Genomic DNA, 6,000 nt, shown 5'->3' on the forward strand with positions numbered 1-6,000 from the left:
ATTATTGCAAAAAGTATTTTTAGGATTTTTTTTAATATTATTTTTTTATAAATTTTTTTACAATATCGTTTCTTTAAAATATATGTCAGAAAATTTTCTATAGAAAATTAAAAAAAAAAGTAGAGAAAATAATTTAAACAAATTTTATTTGAACTCTTAAAAAAACTACCTTTTGTTAACTATTGAAATTATTGTGTGGTAAAAAAAATGCAATAACATAATTTACTAATAAATATAATGTGTAAATATATAATTTTTATGTAAGTTATAATTTAATATGAAATATAATTAATATTTAATTAATTTTAAAATAAAAGCAGTTAAGAACCATTTACTTAATTTAATAAATATTATTATTTGATCAGTTACATTTAATCTTATGCATACATGATTTTGTACTCTCCCTTACGAGCACTTTATAATCACTAGTAATTTGTAAATACTAAACTAATATTATTGTAACATTCGCATAATCACCCAATGAGCCCCATAAATAAATACATGCTTGCCACGGGGTATCCATGATCTAGGGATACAGTTGAGATTGTTTGGTCCGCTGTAAAATAAAGGCAAGGTTATTGCAGGAAGAGTCTCTTGCCAGAAGCTTATGATTATTAAGTCAGTAGGTGAATAAGGAATGTGAAGGGTTTTCTTACTATTTAATGTTTGAATGAAGATTCTTGGCCCTTGAACTAGAGTAAGAGTAGATTAGCTTCTCCAGTAAGAATATATATGTTACCTTGTTTGGATGTTTAAAGAGGTATTTGCACATGTTATCGCAAGTTTTTTTAGAGAGAGAGCATTTCTCTCAATTTTTTTTAAAAAATTTTTTTTCTAGGGTTCACAACCCTATTCTCTGCCAGATCCTCGGCTCCCCCTGTCCCTCATGGGCAGGGGGGCTTCCTCTCCTGCCCGGAAATGGGTTATCTTCCCCATTTTTAGGGTAGGTTGTATATAGTTTGGTTTTCCTATTTTGGTTGTGGATCAGTGTTGTTGTTAGCGAGGGTTCTTCTGAAGATTTGCTGGTTCTATCTTAGGTCGCATGCTCATGTTGAAGACTTGCAAGGCAATGGTAGTTTATTCTCTGTGAAGATGATTGCATGTGCTTTGGTTGAGTTTGGTGGAAAGATGTCCTATTTATGTGTGTGCTCGGCAACTCATGGGTCACAGTGTCGAAGGAGATGGCCGACTCCAAAAGCTTGACAAAGCAGTGACCTCCGTTGTTCACCTCCCAGCACTGATTATGGATTTTGATCTTTCTTGAAACTATTGTGTTGTTTGGCTACTGACTGGAAGGAAGTTGTGTTTATTGGTGTTTTTGGAGTTCTCTAGGTCATTTCTATCTCCACTACAAAAGCCTTTCTTCTACTCCCAATCTAGTCGGTGTCGGAGTTTCATGAATAACTCTAGGGTTCTTTGCCTTTGAGCTAATGAGCCTCATCTTACTGAGCTTATGATTAGATCCCAAATTTTTTTATATATATCTACAATAGTTATGTTCCTAGAGACCCACATGATTTGTTTTCTCGGAACAACTCAACCTTATACTAGGCTTTGGCCTTTTAATCCATTAATGAATTCCATCTTCTAGCAAATGAAAGAGAAAAAAGGAAGGTATTTATACCCATTTGAAAGTATGGTGACTGAGGCATGAGGCGTCATCCAGCTAGTTGAGAATGTGCAATTATGGAGACGTCCACCGCTAGTGTTTAAAGATATGTTAACTATCTTTGGAATGTCCAAGAAACCTGTGTTACACTCCATATTTTAATATTTTTTTTGGCATATATAGGGTGCATGCCTCTTTTATTATACAGAGTACTCTACGTCACATCAGTAGTCCATAAACTGTCTGCTTTATATCTTGAAACTAGTCAATTTTTGATAGTCGATCACATGCCTCATTTAAACTCTTTTTTTTTGTTTTTAATAAAATTAATATTATAGATTTTATTAAAAAATATTAATTTAAAAAAAATTATTTAATTATTTTTATAATTAAGATTTATTAAATTTAATTTTTTAAATATTTTTTATTTAATATATTTAAAAAATTAATTTTTAATAATAATTTTAATAATAATATTAAACAGATATTAATTATCAATTTATAGTGGAGTATTTGGGCCAATGGCCCGCTATTGTTTGTCTGGCTTATTAATCTGATGAGCTCTCAGATTGAACTTTCTTGTCTTATATAGATTGACAATTGGGTACATGCCTTATCGTACCATGGATCATACTATTTTAGGTGAGCAGATGGTTGATATTCTAACTAGGTGCCATATGCTTTTGTGAAGAGATTGGTGATCGATCCCAGTTACAGAGAGGATAATATGGTGGCTAACAAGCTAACCAACCTTACTTTGGGTTACTTCATTGCTCATAATCTTTCTGGCCCTCCTCCTGATATTCTTGATCGTCTCTTATGGATGCGAAGGGAGTTCTCTGGCACCGATTGATTAGCATATAATCTCTTTGCTTTGTCTTTCTAAGGCCTCGGGGGATTTCACCTTCCTTTGAATAAAAAAAGGAACTTACCACTACTTTATACTTTTTTATTATTTACAATAACATAATATAAAATCCACTAAACCGGTACTCCAATGGTCGAGTATACCTCTTAACATAAAAGATTAGGACTTCAAATTCTGATAGCTTTCTTCTCCTTTAGGATTGGCTCTCATCTTTCACTTACGGCAGCACCTCAGTAGTCCTGGAAGTCAAATTCGCTCCTATTGCTTAAGTAATTAAATATGGAAAAAGCTTTTATACAAAGTTACTTTTGTAATAATTTTTTATGTTTGATACAGAGATACTGTGAGATGGCATCTTTGGGAGATTAGGGGCAGGAACTTGGTAAAGAAAGCAACTAGGACCCAAGGACAGCGACAGAACTAGAATTTTAGCTCAGGGTCTAATTGAAATGTATAATTTATTAATAAATTACTTATTTAGATATTCATTGAAAAGATTGATTAACTAACGATAATAACCATTTTTAACTATAAAAAAAATATTTAATAAATATAATAATAAAAATAAATGCTTTAATTTTTTTTAAAAAATTGATTTGCTAAAAATTAAATAGAATTGCTATTAGATCAAAAATATAATAAATGATTAATATTGTGAATTGCTAAAGCTAAAATATATTGATAGCCTAATATTAAAAGATTTGTTCAATTTATCATAAATTTATTTTTTTTTAAATTATGAAAAGTAAATTCAGTTAAAATTATAGATTAAATAAAATAAATAACATGGTTTACCTTCTAATATTATGAAAGAAAAAAAATTTTTTCTAACTTGAGTATGAAGACATTTTAACAAGAAAAAAATCAAAATAATAATGAGATTACAAGAAGAAAGCTATTAATAGTGACAGAGCCAGAATTTTAGCTCAGGGGAGGTCAATTAAATACATGATTTGTTAATAAATTACTTACTTAGGTATTAATTGAAAGGATTGATTAACTAATGATGATAATCATTTCATAACTATAAAACAAAAGCATTTAAAATATAATAATAAAAATAAATGCTTTAATATTTTTTTAAAAAGGTTGATTTGCTAAAAATTAAATGGAATTGCTATTAGTTTAAAAATATAATAAATGATTAATATTGTGAATTGCTAAAGTTAATATATCGATGGCCTAATATTAAAAAATTTGTTCAATTTATCACAAATCTACTTTTTTTTTTTTAATTATGAAAAGCAAATTTAGTTAAAATTATAGATTAAATAAAATAAATAACATGGTTTAACTTCTAATATTATAAAAGAATTTTTTTTTTTCTAAATTGAGTATGAAGACATTTTAGCAAGAAAAAAAAAATTCAAAATAGTAAAGTCACGACCCAATCTATAGGCCGGATCGGCACTAGGACCTAGGCCAGCCTAAAGCCCCCGAGGCCCGTAGTAAGCCTAACTATTCCTCGACCCAACTCTAAGGCCCATTTGGGCCCAATTTCAAGAATTTAACCGGATAGAGTCCGGCCATAAAATGGACCTTTCAACGGGAAATTTTTTACTCACCCGACCTGTAAACACAATATATAATCAATTGGGGAGCTCAGCTCACCCTCCACATACTCAAATGTCACAAAAATAAATGGGAGCTCAGCTCCCTCATTCAGTCCAACATACATGCATATAATAAGTTTACAGGTCTAACATGGTAATTATATTACAAACCCAAATCAAATAAATATTTCTAACACATGCGAAAATTCTAGGAGTTAATAGAATTACACAAACATAAATAAACGATCTGCGAAGAAGAAAAGCAGGTTAACCACAACAATAATCCTCTTGTAGCCTGAAAAAATAATGAACAGGAGTGAGCGTTCAACTCAGAGAGTAAAATATCAATTTTTACCATAATCTCTATAACTATCTAAAGCTAATGCACCCTGTGAAGTAAAATGCAATATCGTCATAATTTTCATACAAATCACTTCAAAAAGGCAATTTGGAGCACTCACACACCCGATAATGTCAAACAATACATATATAGGAGCTGATCTCCTATACAACCCTCTTAATCCAACCTGTGCCAGCGAAGAACTCAAGCTGGACTTTCGCTTAATAAACCAAATCGGGGTCCCAGCGAAGAACTCAAGCTGTGTCTACCTCGAAGGATCGGGTCCCAGCGAAGATCTCAAGCCGTGTCTACCCGTCCTGTCCATAGCCAACACCACACCACGCGCACGCCAACTCACGCACACTGCTCCAAATTACCACAACAACATCCATGGTACTTTAACAGTTGTGAATGCAACATAAAACACGCCTAGAGTTTAACTACATAGATATATGCATATAAGTGATGCATGGGCATGCTTGAACATATAATAATATCGAAATTACAATTAAAATTAATATTTTACTCACAGATTCAATTGAAGTCACTGTGGCGGCTGGGCGAAGGGGGAAGGCTATCCCGGCTCATCTGACAATTTTATTATAATTATTTAATACAATTGACTCAATACAAATCAAGAAAATGCCAAATACATCCTAAGTCGTGCCGAAAATCCGGCAGAGTCTCCCCTATACCTAGGACTTACCCAACCTGCAAAAAGGCTTAAAACACACTTCTATATCCACAAACCATATATCCACAACTCAATCACATCACACAGCCCCTCCTGGGCCCATCCAAACAGTTATTAATCACACTATGTAAAATTACAATTTAGTCCTTATAATTGACCCTTTTTGCAAAAACTACCCAAATAAGCTCTAAAAATTCTAAAACTTTGCCCCGCGGTCCTTAGCAATATTACTAAGCTAATTCAAAAAGAATCATAATTTTTTGAGCTACCATGAATATTTTATGAATTTTTAATCCAATTCAAGCACTAGAAAATTTTGAAAAAGTAAGGTTCGGGTTTACCTATGCCAATTTCGATCTTAGGAACGCACTCGGGACGTCTGACAATGGTGGGTTAGCCAAAATCTCGATCCAATTCTAAGACTTTTTCGATAGCCGGTCTGTCTGGCCGGAAATTCACAAATCCTGGGCAACCGTCGAATTTCTGCGAATTGAAGGTACCTACATGAATCCCACAACACGAGGCTTAGTATATAATTTTTACGAAATTTTCTAAGCTCATTTAATGCTCGGAAAAACACTACAAAGTTTCATGGGACCCATCGAAAAACGGTGTCAAAAAGTTTTGAAATTTATATTGCCGCGACGTTCTCAACGAGTGGAGTGCTCTGGTACTCTCGATTTTCTTGTGGGGTTCATGGTTTGCTAGAAATCTAGCCCAAAAATCAAAATGTGCTAAACCTTCCTGGACAAAAATTGGGCAACCCACTTGATGGATTTTGGTGTTCTTAGTGTCTATGGAAAGCTCTCTAGGTGTAAATGGTGTTTGACACAAGACTGGGCCCAATTGGTGGCCGGATCGGTCGAATTTTGGCAGGGAAGGTGAGGCATCGCGCTGCGCGTCGCGTGGCTCCGCGCACGCTTTCCCAACGTTCCA

Source organism: Hevea brasiliensis, chromosome 5 (genome assembly GCF_030052815.1).
Source record: "Hevea brasiliensis isolate MT/VB/25A 57/8 chromosome 5, ASM3005281v1, whole genome shotgun sequence".
NCBI classification, from domain to species: domain Eukaryota; kingdom Viridiplantae; phylum Streptophyta; class Magnoliopsida; order Malpighiales; family Euphorbiaceae; genus Hevea; species Hevea brasiliensis.